This window comes from Gymnoscopelus braueri, assembly GCF_963280865.1.
Source record: "Gymnoscopelus braueri genome assembly, chromosome: 22".
NCBI classification, from domain to species: Eukaryota; Metazoa; Chordata; class Actinopteri; order Myctophiformes; family Myctophidae; genus Gymnoscopelus; species Gymnoscopelus braueri.
The window spans coordinates 34,210,694-34,235,029 of NC_137624.1; the positions used below are offsets into that span (position 1 = coordinate 34,210,694).

Below are 24,336 nucleotides of genomic sequence, written 5' to 3' on the forward strand. Positions count from 1 at the left end.
TTTTGCACAAACTCATATTATGAAATCATTGTTTAACATCTTATTATCTTCAACACAAGCCCACACGTGTATGTTTTCAACCTTACATGAATGATTTACACAAAAATAGATGTTTGCTACAAAATAAGCTTTTACACAATTTTTTTTTTCTCCAATAAGTCAATACAAGCAGCATTTACTTAAGGACTGAATATTTTCCTTAAATGATATTTCTCTTTGTTAACAGCACCAATCTTATTTATCAAACTTTGATCATTCCAACTACTCATTTAAAAGGCTCAGAGTTGAGAGTTAAACCCAAAAGGTCTTTGGTAGATATCCTGTCTCTGTCATCTATGCATTCCCTGTCAAGGGAAACAATGGTTATTATAATCAGTTCCAATTAAGACAAAAGAATGGCTCTGTGGTTCCAGCCCAAGACGGGGGTGTCCTCACCTGGACTCCAGGAGGGCAAGCTTCAAACAGTATGTATACAATAGGACAATAGTATTATAATCAGCCGCTTTGTAACAAAAGGACTTGGCCCAGTGACTTGTTTTGGTTCACACTTTTTTCCACTCCTAACCCTGTTAACTGCAAGCTCAGATTCACCTAATTCTGTATCTCAATGTGAAATGAAATTACTTATATGGAACCTATGTTTGAAGATACTTCAATGGTTTCCATGTTGTCTTATTTTCGTACCAGCAGTGCAGGGTGACATCACTTCCTTCCATCACAGGAAGTACAGGCATCTCCAGGATCACATCTCCATCTGAACAATGATAAATAACATTAGAATAGAAGAAACATTTGACTGAGGTAACATCACTCTGCTAATACCCCCCCCCCCATCAAAATAAAAAAATAAACTCTCAAGCTTTTTTGTGTTTTAATCTTATGACAGATACAATATGTACATTTTGCATTTATCAAGTTTGGAGCCCCCTCCCCATTTGAGAACAATGCACTCTGGGATAGCATCTAAGGTGTTTACCTGGGCCCCCTCAGACCATAGATATATATAAAGGCTAGATGGCTCAAGGGGGCGGCGCAAGCGTAGCTCAACCGCGGCCATCTTGAAACAGTCATTCATAACATTATGTCTATGGTGCATATACTTTGAAATAACCATAGCGTGCTCAATTTTCATCCGATTTTCAAACGGTTTGGTGTGTTGTAAACACCAAATATGTAGTTATGATACTACATACTTATAATTATAATCATGTTTTAAAAAAAAAAATTTTTTAAGTATGCAGTATCATAACTACATCTTTGGTGTTTACAACACACCAAACCGTTTAAAAATCGGATGAAAATTGAGCACGCTATGGTTATTTTAAAGTATATGCACCATAGACATAATGTTATGAATGACTGTTTCAAGATGGCCGCCATGTGGCAACGTCGTACTCCATTGGCCAGCAGCGCGGGTGAGTCATCTAGCCTTTATATATCTATGCCTCAGACCCCCACCTTTCAGCAATGCATTCTGGGATAGGTGTTAAAATCTCACAGATCACAGAAGTGAACCTTTCAGGCCTCTTTGCCTTGCTGGGTCACAAATATATTCAGAAGTCGCGTTAGTCTGGTAACTGCTGGTTGTTACAGTTTTTTTATGGCCAAGACCGAAAAATGTAATTCCCTCCGGACATCCTGACCGATTAAAAAACGCAAATCAGACACATTTCAAATCTTCTGTGCCTTGCTGTCTCTCTCTCTCTCTCTCTCTCTCTCTCTCTCTCTCTCTCTCTCTCTCTCTCTCTTCTCTCTCTCTCTCTTTCTCTCTCTCTCTTTCTCACTCTCTCTTTCTCTCTCTCTCTCGCATAGCACTGCTGTCAGAGAAACTTTCACAGCAGACTCAGAGCTGCTCTGTTTCATAGGAGTACAGTTTGTGTTCCGTGTGGAACTGCCACGGAAAATGTAATGAATGAACGGTGAACTGATATGCATTATTTTCATTTCATCAAGAAAAACCTCAGTCAATCAATGAACATGAAAGACTCTTTAACAGACAAAACAACAGAACGTACCAGGCACAGTGACTTTAACCGTGTTACTCTTTCCCACTGAAGACTCACACCAGTAAACTGCACTGTCTAATATCCAGACAAGACATCCTGTGGTGTTCATCCACAACGACCACCGGCGGCTACGACCACCACCACCACACTCTGAGGTGATGTTTCTGATGTCGGTCATCTTCACTCTCCAGACAGTAGCGTTAGACTGTATGTCCTCACAGCTCAGAAAGACAGACTCAGAATAAAAGAACTGCGATCTGTCAGGACTGAGTCTGATAGAGGCTGGTGGGCAGAGACAGAGAAAACGGTTGATTTAATGTACTGTTCAAATACAAATATTTTTATTGTTAGATTCTATCGATAGCTGTGGATAATTTGAACTACTGTTCAGTAGTGGGCAAACAGACTCACCTCTCAGAACATCACCACTGTTTGGAACTTCTGCTGAGACAGAGACCACAGAATAAACCATAAGACAGAGAGAGTCTCAATGTACAGTAGCATGGAAATGTTCAATAACAATTTCCCTCTCTCCCTGCAGCCCCCCCCCCCTCTCCCTCTCTCTCTCTCTCTCTCTCTCTCTCTCTCTCTCTCTCTCATTGAGGTCTGCATGGTCTGACATCACACAACAGAAGCTGTTGTTTAATTTGTTCTTGTCTCACACTACCCATAATGCAATGTATTGTAGTTGTCTCACCATCTGTTTGAGCAGGTCCACAGCAGACGAGGAGATACAGCACTGTGGAGAGGTGCATACACAGGTGATGTAGAGCTGCATACAGTACATTGCTTGCTTGATTGATTGATTGATTGATTGATTGATTGATTGATTGATTGATTGATTGATTGAGCACTTTATTGAAAATGTATTCAAAAAGATAAATGCAATACAAAGAAAGAAAGCCCAAAGGCTTGTTTCCATTGTGGTCCTTTTGGGGAAGGGCAACAATATATATACAAAACAGAGACAAAAAACATAATACAAAAACAAAACGGAACATTTTACATAAAAGATACTGATCCATCCACAGAGAACTAATGATCCACACACCTTTAATCCAATGAAATGTGACTAGATCTAATCAATAACAAACATCTACTCATTATGAATTATTCATAATGGATTGTATTATGGACACACAGGACAACAAAACAACGATGTCAAGACACAAAGTAATGGCTGAATGGAGTGTGTGTGTGTGTGTGTGTGTGTGTGTGTGTGTGTGTGTGTGTGTGTGTGTGTGTGTGTGTGTGTGTGTGTGTGTGTGTGTGTGCGTGCGTGCGTGCGTGCGTGCGTGCGTGTGTGTGTGAGTGTGTGTATATGATTATTTATTTCAAAGATGTGGGCCTCTTTGGAATGACTCATTCTGTTTTCCTCTCTGACTTCCTGTTTCTCTCAATATTTCACGTTAATAGTTTTTCTCTCTTTCTCTCTCTCTGTTTCTCTCTTCCTCTCTTTTTCACACATTCTCTCTCAGATGTTCTGTCTCTTTTCATCTCTCTACCTCTTGGTCTAAAAAAAGAATTGTTCTTGTCAATGAAAGATACCATGTTTATTTAGCCTCTTGTGTGTAACATTATTAACTTTATTTCTACAAGGTATGTTCATTGAGCACACATGCATGATGTCTTTTTAGTGATATGAGCATCAGCAAAGCCCAGTAGAACACATAGATAATGTCAATCTATTGCAACACCAAAATGACACCCAGTTCATCTACAACACCATACCAGTAGCTTTGTGTCTTTACACAGAAGCAGAAACAATGGATATCGGTACCAGTTTCGCACAGAACCAGAAGAACCACTGTTCTACAGTATGTGCGTGGTGTACAACTATGAAGTGGATTTGGTTCTATTACAGATGGATTCATTTTAGCATAATTTCTGTATGTCTGAGTCCTTAACAGTGATGTCTAAAGGCCAGTCCACACCAATGCAACTACTTGCAACCATTATCCCAATGGCAGTTGCGACTAGTTGCATTGGTGCGGTCTGGTCTTTAGTATTTGTCGCTTGCCTGTTTAGTAATCTGGACAGTCTTAGATGAGCTCTGTAATAAAAGCCTGTAAAGCCTCTCTCTACATAGGACATACTGTAAAGTCAAGATAATTTACACTCGTAGAAAAAAAGTAGATACTGAGAGAATGAATAGAATATTTATCTGGAGTTCAAATGTGTTGCAGGCTCGCAGCATGTTAACTCTTGATTATGCCAAGCTTTAAAACTTTGGTCCTGACAGGCTGGCATAAAGTTTGGTTTCTCCACAACAGGCTGAGAGGGGATGTTAGCTGTGAGGACCTTCTATTTTACAGGTAGACCCCCAGACTTTAAACACACTTCATGTAATTGGAGTTCCACTGAGAGAACCTCAGGTTGACTAACATTGTCATTTGCAGTTTATAAAATTTCAGCCTGAGCTTCTATTTGCTTCAGATAAAAAACACTAAACCGTCTCTCCAGCACTTTAATAACCTTGTTTGGTAACAAAATATGGATTTTGGCTAGAAAATGAGAGCAAAGCAGATTGTTAATGAAAAGAGCAAATGTTCTCTGATGCTGAACTAAATAAAGTTTAATGGTAAGTGTCAACTGAAATGAGATAAAGTAAATAAATAAAGTACTCACATGATATTATACAGGTTGATGTAAATTTCATGATGACAACTTGACTGAAACTGACAGAGTGACAGCTACGTTGTTTGACAAAGACCCCCCTCTGCTTCTGGTTGGCTGAAGCGTCCCTTTGCTGTGTGGTAAGATGCTCACCCACACGCCCGCGCACGATTCATAACATTGGTTCTGTGAGTATGCGTGCAAATGCGTGTGTGTGTTTATGTGCATGTGGACATACAGGGCACACAGGCAGAGGCGGGTGACCTTCAAAAGTTGAAGCAGGTTTACAGCTGTTAATGACACAGATACAGAGTCCATTAACAGTCTCCCCTACATTGAATTCAGATGTTAGCAGACATATATTTATTAATTTACCTCACATCTCAGTAGGCTGATTGTCTGGCTATAAAAAACTACAGTATCAAGCCCAGGTTAAGGAAGTCACACCTCAACACTATACAGTAAGTGGCAACGTGTACAATAGAACAGTGGTTCTGAACCTTTTCAGGCTGTGACCCCCGGAAATAATCACATTTGAACAGGGGGACCCCCCACCCTGACAAGCACTTGGAATGTAGGAGTTGAGGCATCAGCTTGTGTTCCAGTTCCAATTTTGTTTGCTCATTTATTTGTTTCATCACTTCCAAATTCACTTGTTTATCCTGTATGAGTTCTCTCATTTGGATGACATTGGTATCTCGACCTGAAAATGTATTTTTTATTACTAAAGAGCTGAGCCTGGAGAGATGGGGAGACCCCTGTTACTGAACAAACACAATTTGACAATAATTACTGTCAGTAAAGAGCCATTTAACACTTATGTATGAACATAAACAAAAAGTGCAAAAACACACCACTTTACAAAAACAAACAAAAAAGGACACAGAAAAAATAAGTCTTACTTAGCAAAGCAGAAATGGTATCATATTTTTCTGATGTTTTTTTTACTTTTTTATTAGTTTAAAATGTATGTATATACAGTATCAATATATTTTCTCTAATTCCAATAAGCAAATTCTTCTGTACATATAGCCTTCTCTGGTTCACTGGCTAAACATTGATAGACATTGTTGTCTACTCAGATTTAACTCAGTTAAAGTGTGTACAAATGTAACCAAATGGACCCGTTTAGCCTTCAGGAAATGTAATATAATTGTTACACATTAGTCGATTGTCTTATTAAATGATGTGGGTTCATAATTAAATGTCATGTGGAATGAAGATTTTTCCCAAATTCCCTAATGAGTTTGCATTATATATAAAAGCAACAAAAAATTATAATGTTGTGGCTGTGTGAGCGCCGTGAACAACACAGGATATCTTAAAACCATTTGAAAACATGTTTACAATAAAACAAAACATGTCATCCCAAAGTTATGCCAGCACATTCCAGCACATACTCTATGCATTTATTTCTATGGTGATTTGATGTTTGAACCATCTGTGGCTGGGTCACCTGAGGGAGGACGTATGATGTTGAAAGACCCGAAACGTCCGATGATCTCAGGCACACTGATGATGTGTCCCAGTGCATCTTAGGATGTATCTTTCATTTATGTTGGGTTGTCCTACAAGTCTTGATCTAAAGACCTGAAACAAAGTTACAGTATACATGTACAGGATAGACTGTCATTGAACATGCAATACAATGTAGTCTGGTATTTTATCTAATAGGATAATAGGCCTACTTAATTAACAGTACAGCTTTTCTTTTTCTTTTTGTAAAAACATATGCAGATGATACACATAGCATTACCTCCACATTTATTTTGTAGACTTATTGCTGATTTGAATAAACTGGATCAACTTCAGATTCAGGTCTTGGTGATACTGTGACTGAAACATGAGTTGAAAGACAATTAGTAGCTTTGCAGAATGTGGGTCATTGAACAGTTTGATACAAATGTTGGTGTATTCAAACAAGTGATACATCTCTGAATCTGAGCAAAAATGACACTCCTAACATTAACATTCTACAGTAAAACCAAATGAAATTAGATATGGATGGAATGTTTGAAAAATATATACTGTACCATTTTCATATTCCTCAGGATCAGAGTGATTGATCACACCATAGACGCTTGTGTTGCCTAAAGTTAAACAAATAATAATTATTGTGTTTATTTTTGTTATTTCAAATTAGTTCTTTCAATTTAGTTAATTATTTAGTTAATCTCTAGAGGCCCCTCAATGTGTGATTCCAATTTAAGGATGAATGGATGTTGCATTTATTATACAGTCCTATGGCACATAACTGGAGTACGTACTGTAGGAGTACGTACAGTGACAAATATCCCCCTCCCCATCCGGCCTCCCTCCCCCGAACACAGGCCAATTGTGTTTGTATAGACGCTCGACAAAACCGGACGCACTGCAGTGGATTCAGAAAAGAAGAGTTCTTAACCAACATGATTGGTTCAAAGACTGACCGTGCTGCAGAGGGATGTACACATCATCAGGAGCTCCACTTTGATTGGTCCTCTGGTCTGCTGCTGAGCCCTGATTGGATCCCTGAGACTGTACAGGTCTGTAATTAAAAGATAAATATTTATCAGTAATGAAGTAGAAAACAAGATGGAATCTAGTGCTGTCATGTTGATGAATAGACAGAGATCAATAATGTACTTACCTGATACAACATGGATCTGTAAATAAAATACAAAAAGACCACGTACAGTATGATCAATGTGAACACACAGTATTGGAAGTGCATATGCTGTGAAATAAGTCATGTATCGTCTTATATTTGACAGGTTAAAATACACAAGTACAGTGTAATTGTGTGTGTGTGTGTGTGTGTGTGTGTGTGTGTGTGTGTGTGTGTGTGTGTGTGTGTGTGTGTGTGTGTGTGCGTGCGTGCGTGCGTGCGTGCGTGCGTGCGTGCGTGCGTGCGTGCGTGCGTGAATCAGTTCACCTCTGCATTTATTCCAGAGACACAGACCCAGAATCAGCAGAAAGATGGAGACTCCAGCCCCCATCAGAGGGTAGAAATTTGGAGGCTGAGAGGGAGAGGGAGGGTCTGGTTGGTCGTTGTCTTTGGAGTCCGGAATATCTGAAGCAGAATGACACACAGATTCCCTTCACCACTTACCCCTATACAACAACCTATATTGTTGCTGTGGGGTAGAAACCTCAATTGTATCTCAACTTTTAATGTCCAACCAACCCTACTTCGTTGGACAAGAGTGTCGCACAAAAGTAGCAGAAATACACGATCTACAAGCGCACAACGTGGCACATCATAACACGTTGAGCTTGTATATCTGCTATTTTAGCTGTTTTCCAAAGATTTGAAAGTGAAAGTTAAAGTGGTTAAGTGTGTCTGTGGGTTTAACACATATCGAACCAATGAAAAAGATTAACAAGAGCTTGTGATTGAATAACATTGGATCGAAACATGGGTTGAAACAAACTTGTACATTACTTTGTATTTAATGTTATCCCCATCATGAGCCAGTTGAATTTGGTTGAATTCTCTTCAGCTTTAAATTCAACTAACAGCAACCATGTTTGGTGACTGAGATTCATCTTGTTTGATGGTGAGTTCCTTATAGAGAGCTCACTCACAGTGTCAGCTGACCTCACATTGCTACTTTGCACTGATTGTTGAACTGCAATAGAGCGTCGCAGTTCCCGCCCACTTCCTGTTTTTTTTGGTGCCGGAAGAAAAAACTCAATGCATTTTTTCCATTGACATTTCCAAAAATATTTATATCTATTAATTTAAGCCTCGAATCAAGCCATCATGACATGACATGAATCATGACCATAAACGTTTGATTTTTTGTTGAAAACGGCAAAACAAAGGGTATTTATTAAATATAGTATATCATATAATTAAATATAAAATAAAAAAAAATCACAGAAAAAAACGTTTTATGGTCATGATTCATGTCATCTCGTGATGGCTTGATTCGAGGCTTAAATTAATAGATATAAATATTTTTGGAAATGTCAATGGAAAAATGCATTGAGTTTTTTCTTCCGGCACCAAAAAAAACAGGAAGTGGGCGGGAACTGCGACGCTCTATATAACCCCAAGGGAAGATATGGCTTTAACTTGCACTGACTGGTCAACTGTCATATTAGCCCTAGGCGGGGTTACAGCACCTGACCAATCAGCACAACAGTCCTTTCATTACTCTCCATATAGTGTGTATGTGATAACCATCTCACCTCTCACATCCATCCAGCTCTCTGGTGACTCTAGGTCAGAGATGTGACACTTGTAGAATCCTTCATCAGACTTGTCAACACTGTGGATGGTCATCTGTCCTGTAGACTCAGTCCTGATGAGGGATCCATCTTTATAGAAATCAGCTGGGAGGTCAGAGGATGGTTTACCAGTTGACTTGTGTTCGTACCAGCAGTGCAGAGTGACATCACTTCCTTCCATCACAGGAAGTACAGTCATCCCCAGGATCACATCTCCACCTGAACAATGATAAATAACATCAGAATAGAAGAAACATTTGACTGAGGTTACAGTAGGTGGCCAGTGACTTTGACCACTGACCAGTTTCACTTTCAAAACCTTTGCATCATGCATGTCACAAAAACAGAATGCGGCACACAACACCAATGGTTTTGATAATGTGGATTGTGGAAGTTAAATGGTGGATTTGTGGATAGGACTCTATATGAAAAAACTTGTTATATCAACTAAACACATCGCATTCTGATGCCAAGGTTTTGAAAGTGAAACTGGTCAAAGTCACTGGCCACCTACTGTACATCACTCTGAGCAACACTATCCCAACATGATGTTTTTAAATTGTATAAATACTAGAGGTCCGGGCGCCCGGCCCCCTAGCCTCGCACAGGGCTCTAGCGAGGGCTCGCTTATTTTGAGGTTCCAAAATCGTGGGATAAAAATGTCCCCAAAAAAAGTTTAAAAAAAAAAAGTAATAAAAAAATATATATATATACATGGGGGACCCCCTGGGGGTCTGCGGACCCCCTGGGAGTCTTGGGACCCCCGCGAAACATCGCGGACCCCCGTGAAACATCGCGGACCCCTTCGGCTGTTTTTTTTTTTTCATGAAGGTGGTTGCTTGTTTCTGGCGCACATCTGGCAACACTGACCTGTCTGCTTTTCTGCCCCCCAACGTGGCAACCCAGATGCCGACTCAGTGTTGTTGTTAGCGGCTGCGTTGAGACACTGGCGTGTTTTAATGTTTTGTGTGGGATGTACATGACATATTAGCGTGAGTGTGGTGTGATAGAGAGACACGAGCAAAGTGAAAGCAACAGCGGGGGTTGAAGCGAAGTGGTCGCGTCGCGTGTGTTGTTGTGGGGAGATTACAAAAGCGGCTGCGTGGTGTTGGTTTCGGTTTCGCTACGTCCACGCATGCGCAGTGCGCAGTTTTTTGCAACAAACTGCAGCGGGACGTCCGCGCATGGGCAGATATGCCGATTGTATTATAGGATAAACAAAACAAAACAAACACACAACTCCTTTTACACACAGAAAATAAGCTCTCCAGCTTTTTTTGTTTATGACAGATACAATATGCACAACTATATGCATGTACATTATATTCATTTTGTCAATAAAAACTTCAGTCAATCAATGAACATGAAAGACTCTAACAGACACAAAAGACAACAAAGTTGTTTATTTACAGAACGTACCAGTTACAGTGACTTTAACCGTGTTACTCTTTCCCCCTGAAGACTCACACCAGTAAACTCCGCTGTCTGAGGAGGGGTACATAGAGCTGACAAGACATCCTGTGTTGTTCATCCTCCCCCACAGCAAGTCACACTCTGAGGTGAAGTTTCTGATGTTGGTCCTCTTCACTCTCCAGATAGTAGAGTTAGACTGTCTGTCCTCACAGCTCAGCAAGACAGACTCATGTCTAAAGAACTGAGACCTGTCAGGCCTGAGTCTGATAGAGGCTGTGGGGCAGAGACATGAGAAAACAGTTCAGTCAGACAGACAACTCTTGGATTGGATTAGAATATTTATTGAGCAAGCTTGAGCATAGATATAGGAAGCATAAAGAAGCATAGTTTGGTGTCAGGGCTCTGAATCCATTCACTCCCTGTAAGAATAACATTTTAATAAATGTTACATGCCAAATAGCATTTACAGGGAATGAATAAAGACCCCCACGGGGATCTAGAAACAGAGCCTACAGGTGGATGCCGGGGAGGCGTTGGGATGAGGCTATTCATGGTCAGCAGCATACGCAGGCAAGCAAAGGCAGCAGATACAGCAGGATCTCAGCAGCAGCGCAGCAGCAACGTCGGCACGTCAGCACAGCAAGACAGCGCAGCCAGAATGAACAGGTAGGCAGTTATAACCCACCGACCAGGAGAAGAGTGCATGTGACTAGTCACCTGATCGGTTGGCACAATCCCTTGAGTTGCCTGGCCTGAACTAGCTCCGTAAACTGCGCCTCATTTCATGTACTGTATGTTAAAATAAAAATATAACTGGTCTAGCTGGTCGGTAGAAGACAAATAGACAGACAGACAGACAGACAGAAGGACATACAGACAGACAGACAGACAGACAGACAGACAGACAGACAGACAGACAGACAGACAGACAGACAGAAGGACATACAGACAGACAGACAGACAGACAGACAGACAGACAGACAGACAGACAGACAGACAGACAGACAGACAGACAGACAGACAGACAGACAGACAGACAGACAGGAGAGAGAGATAGACAGTCTCAATGTAGCATGGAAATGTTCAATAACAATTTCCCTCTCTCCCTCTTTTCACCCCTTTCTCTCTCTCTCTCTCTCTCTCTCTCTCTCTCTCTCTCTCTTCTCTCTCTCTCTCTCTCTCTCTGATCGAGCTCTCCATGGTCTGACGTCAACAAAAGCTGTTGTCTGATTTGCGCTGACGTTGGGATTCCAGAATTAACGTGTAGTTTGTATTAACAGGATGGTTGAAACACATCATGGCTTGTCTCACACTACCCATAATGCAATGCATTGAAGTTGTCTCACCATCTGTTTGAGCAGGTCCACAGCAGACGAGGAGATACAGCACTGTGGAGAGACAGACAGACAGACAGACAGACAGACAGACAGACAGACAGACAGACAGACAGACAGACAGACAGACAGACAGACAGACAGACAGACAGACAGCAGTTTTACATACTGTTAATATAGTATTTACTAATCAGGGTTGTTCAATTCAGCTCTTCGTTCGGTTCAGATCAATAGTTCAATTCATTTCATACTGTAGTTCAGTTTTATGAATCAATGTATTTGTGTTATTACATACATTTCATATGCATGAATCATAGTTCAATATTCAACTTTATCCTGCAGCCTACAGGTGATCTAGAGCTGCATTCAGTCCATCCATAGACAACTAATGATCCACCCACACAATACTCCAATGAAATGTGATCTAAACCAAGAGCAATCTCATTATGGATTATTCATTATGGATTATATTCTGGACACATACAGGACAACAAAACTAACAATGTCAACACACAATACAATGATTGAATGGACAGAAATAAGAAAGACTGTATAGTTTACATTGTACTACACTTTACGTAACTTTGTGTGTTTCGTCTGACTTCCTGTTTCTGTCAATATTTCACGCTCATTCTCTCTCTCTATTTCTCTCTTCCTCTCCTTTTCACACATTCTCTCTACCTCTTTGTCTAAAGAAAATATTCTTCCTGTCAATGAAAGACAGGATGTTTAAATAGCCTATTTTGTCAGTGTGTAACATTATTAACTTTATTTCTACAGGTCAGATTGACTGAGCACAAAAATGCATGATGTCTTTTTAGTGATTTGAATCATCAGCAAAGCCCAGTAGAACACATAGAGGATGTCAATCTATTGGAACACCAAAAACTTCAAAAAATCCAGTTCAACCACAACACCAAACCAGCAGCAGGACCAGAAACAATGGATACCAGTTTCATAACCACATTCAATTGATGCATTAACGAACAGGTGTTATTAACAACAGGTGTTTTACAGTATGTACTGTATGTGTTGTACAACTAAGAACTGAGTGGATTTGCATAATTTCTGTCTGTCCTTAATAGTGATGTCTAAAGTCTTTGTCCAGCCCGGCCTGTTTAGTAGTCTGGACAGTCTTAGTCTAAGCTCTGTAATAAACACTGACAATATTTTTTAGATAACCATAGACATAGGGCGCTCTCTACATACTGTACATCACCCAAAGACACTTTACACTAAAAGCAGTCAGTACATCATAATATCACTGCTGAAACTGAGAAAATGGAATCAAATCTCCTAACCTTGTTTTTTGTTTTGTTTTTTTTGTTTAGTTTTTTAACCTTGTTAACCCTCGATTATGCCAAGTTTTAAAACCTGGGTCCTGATCGGCTGGCAGAAAGTTTGAGAGGGGATGTTAGCTGTGAGGACCTTTTATGATACAAGTAGACTTCCAGACTTTAACCACATTGTTAGCTGTGAGGACCTTCTGTAGACCTCCACACTTTAACCACACTTCATGTAATTGGAGTTGTACTTATAGAACCTCAGGTTCACTAACGCTACATCGAAACCTCACATCCACTCATTTGTAGTTTATAGGGCCATTCACACCAAGCACTATAACTACAACGATAATTATAATTATTTAAAATCGAACTCAAGTGGATGGCAGAGTGCGTAAACATCATAAATATAACAAAGACAATGGTGAATGATATAGTTATTGTTATTGTTATAGTGCTTTATAGCAGATGACGTGAAGTGACAATTTAAAGACTTTTAAGATCTTTTTAATACCTAAAAAAAGAGACCATTACTGCATCAGAAGTAATCAACAAACTATACTATAACAACTGGTCAAACATATATAAGAATATAAGAAAGAGACAAAAATAGTGAAAATAGAGATCTACAATCTCACAATGCCTCATAATGTGAGGCGAGGCATTGTGAGCTTGTAGATCGGCTATTTTCACAATTATTTTCAAAACTAAACTGACTTAGTTAGTTAAACTAAATTGAAGGCCTCAACTCCTACATTCCAAGTGCTTGTCAGGGTGGGGGGTCCCCAGTACAAATAGGATTATCTTTGGGGTTCATGGCCTGAAAAGGTTGCGAACCCTTGCTTTATAGGAATGGCCCTCATCCATTTTCAGCCTGAGCTTCCATTTGCTTTAGATAAAAACCCTAAACCATCCCTCCAGCACTTTAATAGCATGGTTTGGTAACAAAAATGTGGATTTCTGTCTTGTTAAATAAATGCAAATTTAAATAAAAAAATTACTCACATGTTATCATACAGGTTGACGCAAATTTCATCCTGACAACCTCATGCGGGACACACAGGCAGGTGACATTCAGTAGTTGAAGCAGGTTTACAGTTGTTAATGATACCTGAATTTAGATGTTGACAGACATATTTCTATTCATTAATTAATTTTCAGACTTATCAGTAGACTGGGATATCTGACTCTGATCGTCTGGCTACGCAAAAGGCAAAACTACCAAGCCCACACACAGGTTTCAAGGAAGTCACACCTTTACACCTCCCAGGGTTGCATGCTGAGCCCTCTGCTGTGCTTCCTTTAGTTTAGTTTAGTTTAGTTTATTTTGATCATCATCAACAGTATCCACAATAGAACATTACATTTTGCCAATGTTTGACCAGTTTTTATAGTATAGTTTGTGGATTACGTTTGATGCAGTAATTAGTGGTCTTTTCTGACCCACAGGTTGAGAACCACTGCTCTGAACAGTAAAAATGTTGCTGTGAACCAGCTACTTTCTGTTACTGTATACTCCAATAGATATAAACATTTTGCATAGTTTAAATAAATCTAAATACAGGTGGGTTACAAATTTCATCCAATGAGGAGAGAGCACCCTACAAAAATCCTTTATCAGCTTCAATTTGAGTGTTCCAGTTCAAATTGTGTCTGCTCATTTATTTGTTTCATCACTTCCTGTATGAGTCCTCTCTCCTGATTGGATGAAATTGGTATCCTGACCTGAAAATGTATCATCTGTTCACTAAAGAGCAGGAGAGATGGGGAGGCACCTGTTGAACAGTCTATAGCAGTGATTTCTATCAGAATATAGTTATTTAACACTTATTTTAACAAAAAAATATCACTTACACCACTTTGAAGTGATGTCATTGTAACATAAGTGGATAGTAATGCTCTGGTGTGGGATTATTATGGCTTTTTTTTTTTTTTTTTTTTTTAAGACAATATGCATAGAAAAGGACATAACACATGACTATCTGCTTACCAAGTATATTTAATTGGCACAGTTAACACAATACAAAGTATTCAGCGCTCCAAAAAACACAAGCATAGGCTACCAAATGGAACACAAACGAAAAGTGCAAAAACACACCATTTGGTAGACTTTACAAAAACAAAACAAAAACAGAAAACAAGAAGTCTTACTTAGCAAAGCAGAAAAGGTACCAGTATAACTTCAATAGTTTCTCCTTTTCTTTCTTTGTTTAAAATGTATGTATACATTCACATATTTTCTCTTATTTCAATAAGCAATTTCTTCTGTACAGATATAGCCTTCTCTGGTGCACTGGCTAAACATCGGCAGACATTGCTGTCTACACTATTAAAATTCTGAGACTTCAACAGACAATGATTATGTGGTTGTGTGAGCGACTACACAACAACAGGTCAGGTGACCAGCTTCAGGGCCGGTAGAATGCCCTATATCATAAAACAATACTCTATACATGTTATAAACATGCAGTACAATGTAGTCTGGTATTTTATCTACTAGGATAACGCTTCATTAACTGTGAAATGTACGACTTAACAAAAAAGTAAAAACATGCAGATGATAGCCTACTGTAGCATTACCTCCACATCCATTTCGTAGACTTATTCCAGAATAAACTGGATCAACTTTTAGGTCTTGGTGATACTGTGAGTGAAACATGAGTTAAAAGACAATTAGCAGCTTTGCAGAATGTGGATCATATTTGAACAGTGTGATGAATATGTTGGTATATTCATTTGGTTGACAGAGTTTTATCTTTCACTGAGTTCTGTTCCAATTCCATCATAATACATCACAGATGTCTCGGCTTATTGGAAATTTACTCAACAACCACTTGACCTCAAAATTATTAATAACTCTGAACAACAGTATGATATGATATGAACAATTAAACGGTAGTCTATGTACTGTACCATTTTTATAGACATCAGATCGCCTCGATCCTTCATGTACACTTGTGTTGCCTAAAGGTAAACAAATTTATCAAACATGGTTTAAATTGTGTTTATTATTCTGCTTAGTAGGGAAAACAAAACACACCTGAACTGATGGATTTAATGCACTTATATTTATCTACCGTATAAAGTTATAAATTAATTGTTAGAAGTATCCTTAACCAACATGATTGGTTCAGGTTGTATACGAATATACGCACATTATGTTAACTCAGTCAAAGCAAGTGCAGATGGCTATAGGGTGAAGAAGTCTAGTTGTTTTATTTTCATCCTACTTTTTAAAAACATATATCTCTACGTTTCACACTTACTGCTGTTGATGCTACAACACCTGAATTAAACGACAGAAAACAATGATATCTGTCTGTCTGTCTGTCTGTCTGTCTGTCTGTCTGTCTGTCTGTCTGTCTGTCTGTCTAAAGACTGACCGTGCTGCAGTGGGCAGTACACATCATCAGGAACCCCACTTTGATTGGACCTCTGGTCTGCAGCTGATCCTGGATTGGTTCCCTGAGACGGAATGGGTCTGTAATGGAAACAAGATATTTATTTAGCTGAAATGAAGAAGAAAACAAGATGTAATCTACTGCTGTCATGTTGATGAAAAGACAGAGACCAATACTGTACTTACATGACATAAATTCGATCTGTAAAAAAAAGAAAGAAGTTGCAGAAAAAATATATGACCAAATACCAACATACTGTACAAGCAGTATGGCAGTTTCTCCTTCATGAGAAAGCTTGTCAACGAGGCAGTGGTGACACTGTCACATTGTAAACAAAACTGTGCCACTAAGAAGTTACTGTGCTCAGCAGGCAGCGCTAAAACATTTCTAATCAAGTGATACATCTTTGAAACTGAAATAAAAGAAAGACACTCCTAACATTAACATTTTACAGTAAAACCAAATGAAATGAGACTAAATATGGAATGTTTAAAAATACATATACTGTACCATTTTCATATTCGTCAGAATCAGAAGAATCAGAATCAGAGTGATTGATCACACCATAGATTGGGTTGCCATAGACTTTGTTGCCTAAAGTTAAACAAATAATCATTAATTTAGTGTTTAGTTTTGTTTAGTGACGTTTTGTTATTTCAAACATGGTTTCAATTTAGTTAATTATTCTGCAAATCTCTATAGAGGCCCCTCAACACGTGATTCCAATTTGGAGACGCATGGATGTTGCATTTATGATATATGGCACTTTCTGTAAGACATATACAGGCTCTACATTTTGGGGTGGAGGTTTGTCCTTGGCCTACTGGGAGTGTGCATGCAAGGTTTTACACCAATCCAGAGGTATCCGAGATGTTACACACACAAGCACAATGAATGATTTGAGTACAATGGACCACAATGGAAACAAGCCCCCTGGGGCTTTTTGTGTTATCCTTTTAGCATAATCTTTGACTGTACTACCTGTATTGAATACTTTTTAATAAATTATTCAATGAATCAATCAATTTTATATAGGTTTTGCAATAGTAACCATCGATGTTACTCTACTTTTAACCATGCGTGGGATATACATTGAGACACCACTACAAAATGGCATAATGACCATATAGTACACTATTGTGAGTAGGAAGTGATTTCAGACACAACCATAATCAGCAAGGCCGAGATTAAAAAAAGAAAAATATATATAGATAGATAATATAACGGTTATATTATAACCAATTGTCCTTGTCAGAAGTGTTCTTCAACATGATTGGTTCACAGACTGACCATACTGCAGTGGGCAGTGCACATCGTCAGGAGCTCCACTTTGATTGGTCCTCTGGTCTGAGGCTGAGCCCTGATTGGTTCCCTGAGATAGTACAGGTCTGTAATTAAAAGATAAATACAAATAAATTGAAGTAGAATCTACTGCTGTCATGTTGATGAGTAGTCAGAGATCAATACTGTACTTGGTACTTACCCGACACTACATGGATCTGTAAATAAAACACAAAAAGACCACATGCAGTGTGATCAGAATGAACAGTATTGGAAGTGCATTATATGCTGTGAGGCATTTATCATATTATCATATCATATTATATTGCTCAGTATTGTATAGTAGGTCTATAGTGTTTGTCTTAACATGTTTGAGCAAAAAACATGTAAAAAATAATACATGACATCCTATAGAATGTTACACATGCGCACGCACACGCTCGTGCGTGTGTGTGTGTGTGTGTGTGTGTGTGTGTGTGTGTGTGTGTGTGTGTGTGTGTGTCAGTGAAGTGTGTGTGTGTGTGTGTGTCAGTGAAGTACCTCTGCATTTATTCCAGAAACACAGACCCAGAACCAGCAGAAAGATGGAGACTCCAGCCCCCATCAGAGGGTAGAAATATGGAGGCAGAGAGGAAGGCGGAGGGTCTGGTTGGTCGTTGTCTTTGGAGGCCGGAATATCTGAAGCAGAATAAGACAAAGATAAGTCTTAACCACTTATAAACTTATAACCCTATACGTATATTGTAGCTGTCAGGCAGAAACCTTGTATCTCAACTTTTACAGTTTTTAAAAGAGTGCCCTACTTCGTTGTACAAGAGTGTTGCACAAAAGCAGCGAAAAAACTGTAGTGAATAGCGCAATGCTCTGAGCTGGTTCCAAACCCGGATTGCCAAACTCACCAGTCCGACACGCAACAGGCAATGCTGAGAGCTAGTTCCCTTAGAGGAGAAAGTTAAGGCCGGGCCACTTACAGAATTCTGATTCTGATTCTGATTCTTCTGTGGGGTCACTACAATACCCTATCTACAAGCTCACAACGCCTCACATTACAAAACACGCTGAGCTTGTAGATCTGCTATTTTTGTTGTTTTCCAAAACATTTGAAAGTGAAAGTTAAAGTGGTTAAGTGTGTCTGTGGGTTTTATAAATATTGAACCAATAAAAAGCATTAATAAGAGCGTGTGATTAAATAATAACTATTGGATCCATTGGAACACAGATAAATATTTTATTGATTGGTTGAAACAAACTTTTTAAGTGTATTTTTATTTGTATTTATTTGTATCCCCACCATGAGCCGAATTTAACACGGATGCATCCAAACTCTCTTCAGCTTTGAATTCAACTAACATTCAACTGAACCATGTTCATTCATCTTGTTTGACAGGGAGTTCCTTAATCTAATCTAAACTCTAGACCTCAGAGAGGTCACAGTGTCAGCTGACCTCACATTGCTACTTTGCACTGATTGGTGAACTGCAATATAACCCCTAGGGAAGACATGGCTTTAGCTGGCGTTGACTGGTCAACTGTTGTATCAGCCCTTGGGTTATACAGCAGCTGACCAATCAGCACAACCTCTCAGTCCTTTTATCACTCCTCATATAAAGTGTGTGTATGTGATACAAGGATCTCACCTCTCACATCCATCCAGCTCTCTGGTGACTCTCCAAGGTCAGAGATGTTACACTTGTAGAATCCTTCATCAGATTTGTAAACATTGTGGATGGTCATCTGTCCTGTAGACTCAGTCCTGATGAGGGATCCATCTTTATAGAAATCAGCTGAGAGGCCAGAGGATGGTTTATCATGTAGCATGTTTTTGTACCAGCAGTGCAGAGTGACATCACTTCCTTCCATCACAGGAAGTACAGGCATCCTCAGGACCACAGGTCCACCTGAACAATGATAAATAAATAACATCAGAATAGAAGAAACATTTGACTGAGGTAACATCACTCTGAACAACACTATCCCAACATGATGAAGTTTAAATTGTAGAAATGTATTTACAGTATGTTACTCCCCCCTCCCCAACAGAATAAAACAAACACACAAACCCCTTTACACACACATTTGTATACAAAGGACCACAAAGAAAATAAGCTCTCAAGCTTTCTTTTGTGTTTTATCCTTTTGATAGATGGATAGATACAGTATATACGAATATATGTTCATGTAAAGTATGCATTTTGTCAATAAAAACCTCAATCAATCAATTAATATGCAAGACTCTTTAACATACAAAAAAAACAGAGCAAAGTTGTTGATTGAACGTACGAGTCACAGTGATATCAACGGTGTTACTCTTTCCCTCTGAAGACTCACACCAGTAAACTCCACTATCTGTTTTGGGAATCATGGAGACATGACATCCTGTGTTGTTCATCTTTCCCCACATCTTTCCCCAATCATCACCAACACCACACTCTGAGGTGATGTTTCTGAAGTTGGTCCTCTTCACTCTCCAGTCAGTAAAGTTAGACTGTCTGTCCTCACAGCTCAGAAAGATATACTCAAATATGAAGAACTGGGATCTATCAGGACTGAGTCTGATAGAGGCTGGGGGGCAGAGACAGAGAAAACAGTTGATTTCATGTACTGTATGTTAAAATCCAAAAACACATTTCTTATTACAGATCCCTGATTCCATTGATAGTTGAGAATTATTTGAACAACTGGTCAGTAGAAGACAAACAGACTCACCTCTCATAACATCACCAAATTAACCATGAGACAGACAGACAGACAGACAGACAGACAGACAGACAGACAGACAGACAGAGTAATGACTGCGGAAATGTTCAATAACAATTTCCCTCTCTCCCCCTCTCTCTTCCTCTCTTCCCCTTCTCTCTCTCTCTCTCTTTCTCTCTCTCTCTTTCTCTCTCACTCACTCACTCTCTCTCTGCTCTCTGCTCTCTCTCTCTCTCTCTCTCTCTCTCTCTCTCTCGCTGAATTAACGTTTATTGTGTATTAACAGGATGGTTGGAACACATCATGGCTTGTCTCACACTACCCATAATGCAATGCATTGTCTCACCATCTGTTTGAGCAGGTCGCCCCAGGTTCGATTCCAGGCTATCCCAGCATATGCGCCGATGATATGAAATTTTTCCCTGAGCAAGACTCTTAACCCCAATTGCTCACAGGTTCTCATTGGAAACAAGACCGCAAGGACTTTCATGAACGACCTGTTAAAAAGGAAATTATCCTTATCTAAAGACCTGAAACAAAGTTACAGTATAATTGTACAGGATAGACTGTCATTGAACATGCAATACAATGTAGTCTGGTATTTTATCTAGGATAATAGGCCTACTAAATTAACAGTGGAATGTTAAGCTCTTTTCTTAAAAAAGCTTTTTATTTTATTTTATTGTAAAAACATATGCAGATGATACACATAGCATTAACTCCACATTTATTTTGTAGACTTATTGCTGATTTGAATAAACTGGATCAACTTCAGATTCAGGTCTTGGTGATACTGTGACTGAAACATGAGTTGAAAGACAATTAGTAGCTTTGCAGAATGTGGGTCATTGAACAGTTTGATAAAAATGTTGGCGTATTCATCTGTCAGTTTGTTGACAGAGTTGAACTTGTGTCGTTCACTGAGTTCAATTCCCATTCCATTTTAATAAATCACATAGATATATCTCTGCTTTCTGGACATTTTAAGAGAACATTTAAACAGCATATACTGTACCATTTCCATAGACATCAGATTACACTTGTATTGCCTAAAGGTACATTAACATTAAAGTTGACAAATTGTTGTTTTATTTTAAACATAGTTTCAATTGTGTTAATTATTCTGCAAATTAACTGATCAACTTTAATGCACTATAAAGCTATAAAAGTTAGACAGAGTTGTCCTGTCAGAAGTGTCAGGTTATAGACATTATGTTAACTCAGTTGCAGCAAGTGCAGATGGCTATTTGTCTATCCTACTTTTTAAAAACATATATCTCTACTCTTATCCTATGTTTCACACTTAGGCCTAATGCTGTTGATGCTACAGCACCTACATTTAACGACAGAAATCAACAACTGTCTGACTGTCTGTCTGTCTGTCTGTCTGTCTGTCTGTCTGTCTGTCTGTCTGTCTGTCTGTCTGTCTGTCTGTCTAAAGACTGGCCGTGCTGCAGTGGGCAGTACACATCATCAGGAACCCCACTTTGATGCAAAAAAATCAAAACCAAAAATGACACTCCTAACATTAACATTCTACAGTAAAACCAAATGAAACTAGAAAAAGTGCTCCTCGGAGCACAGGTCTCCGCCAGGTCAGGTACGTTATTCTGGCCTCCTGGTGGCGCTATAATAGGCCAATGTGAAAAGGGTGCCAACCGTGCCATTTATTCTTGCATTGACACTGCATTCATGATTTGAGGCATTTTGTTCCAAAAATGTGTTTTGCTAAATTAGACCTGCTGGTGGCGCTATAACAGGCCAATGTGAGAAGGGTGGCATTTCTTCCTCGGCCTAGTGGGAATGTGCGTGTGAAATTTCACGGAAATCCCAAGCTGTGTGTATACTTTGAGGCTTTTTGTTCAAAACGGACCAATCCTGCAAACTTTGGAAGCCAACCTTAGGCAATGAGGATGGAATATGGGAAATCGGACAGATCCGTGTTGATCACGTGACTATAGTGATACTGTGTACCGATTTGCATGACGTTTGAATTCAATTTGTAGGAGTAATATTAAAAAATTGGTTTTGCACAAATCGGCCTCCTGGTGGCGCTATAACAGGCCCATGTGAAAGATTTGGGGCAGAGGTTCTGAATTGGCATCCAGGGAGTGTGTGTGCACAGTTTCGGAGCGACCGGGCCAACGCTGCCGGAGATTAGCTGGTGACAGACGAACACACACACACACACACACACACGGACGGACGGACAAGGGGTAAAACATACTCTCTCGCCATGCCTTCGGCCTGGCGGAGACAATTAGATATGGATGGAATGTTTAGAAAATATATACTGTATACTGTACCATTTTCATTTTCATATTCATCAAAAGGATCAGAATCAGAGTCATTGATCACACCATAAACGCTTGTGTTGCCTAAAGTTAAACAAAATAATCATTATTGTGGTGTTTATTTTTGTTATTTCAATTTAGTTAATTACTCAGTTAATCTCTAGAGGCCCCTCAACGTGTGATTCCAATTTGAGGATGGATGTTGCATTTATTATATAGTCCTAAGGGACAGGTCGATTTTAAAGAAGGGTACCCCTGGAGAAAATGTATGTGCCCTTATCTAAAATGCCATGACCCTCCATTTGACTGGGGAAAAAGATCAATGCCTCCCCAAGTGATACGGGGAAAAAAAGACTAACCGTCCCTAGGAGTGTCACAATATATTGTCCCACGATATAGCCTATTGTGATATTAAAATGTGACGATAGGTATTGTCTTGATGTCATACTGTATCGTAATATTAAAAAAAAATATATATATATATTATTTTTTTTTAAAATAGTTATAGGAGTTCTTACTGTATGGTGTATGCTATGAAATGTAAGCTTATCATAATCACAGTAATTATTAATCATGTCTTCCATATTCAAGGTATTTTGGAGAGAAATAAAACAGACTCCAGTCACTTTCAGTTTAGAGCACTGCAGAGGGGAGGTGTGTATGTGTCCAGCTGATGCTTGTTGACGCTGGTTACTGTTACATCAGAGCCTTGTATTACAGAGTTCCGCCAATGAGGGAGCAGAAACAGCGCCGGTCACGTGGTTCATGTAAACTGGAATAGTTACAAGGAGCCGTAGACTTCAGTGCATTCCATAAACTTCCGGTTTAGGGCTTTGTCACTATTCGCCAATAGACGGCTACGTAGAAGACCTGGCCCGATGAAGTTAACGCTAGTGTCAGAACTCTCTCTCTCTATGGGTCTGTGTTACATGCATCAAAGCAATTATGTCTCTGCACTCTCAAATAGGCCTGTTGGAAATAACTAGGCTGCACTTGGTTGGTAAAGTCCAGATGACAAAAATATGAGGTTTGTGGAATTTATATTCATGCAGTATTAGGGCTCGAGCACTGCACTGTGCGAAGCCCTATTGAAACTGCAATGATTATTATTAGGGCCCGAGCACTGCACTGTGCGAAGCCCTAATGAAATTGCAAAGATTATTATCGTTCTTTACAGTTTACAGTTACAGTTTAGGCATTTAGCAGACACTCTTAACCTAGAGCGATTATTTGCAATAATGAAGCGTGTGAGGCGTCAAACATACTCAAAAAGTTGCGCAACTATGCACACACATCACAAGTAGCAAAAAATACTTATTTTAATGGTCTCAAAAGGGGGCGTGGCCTAACAGCTCAATAGTGCCCCCTAAGAAAAATAGCCCCACAATACGGTTTCACCTACATGTATGCAAATTGGTACAAACTTGTATCATGTCCCTACTTCCAAAAAAGTACCTGAACCCAACAGGAAGTCGGCCATTTTGAATTTATAGTGCCGTTTTTGTGCATTTCAAGCCATTTTCACAGGTTGTACTTTAACAAATTCCTCCTAGGTGGATTGTCAGATCCGCCTCAAATTAGCTCAGCGTACACAAAAGACCTCAACGGTGAAAAGTTATCAAAAGCTTGAGTTTTTGTAATACGCCATGACCGTGGCGAAGCATCAAACTTCAACGCCAAACAGGAAGTGAAAATAGCCGATCTACAAGGTTTTTCTGATTGGTCGATATTTGACAGTTCCTATTTTTTGCCATAACTTTTGAACAGTTTGTCTTACAGAGTCATGAGTCGACTCA

General features: G+C 39.3%; 1 protein-coding gene across 1 annotated transcript in view; it reads right to left on the reverse strand.

The window, feature by feature from the left end:
- The window catches only part of fnbp1b (formin binding protein 1b), a 223,146-nt gene that overhangs the window by 16,873 nt on the left and 181,937 nt on the right, over positions 1-24,336 (reverse strand). The window lies entirely within an intron of this gene.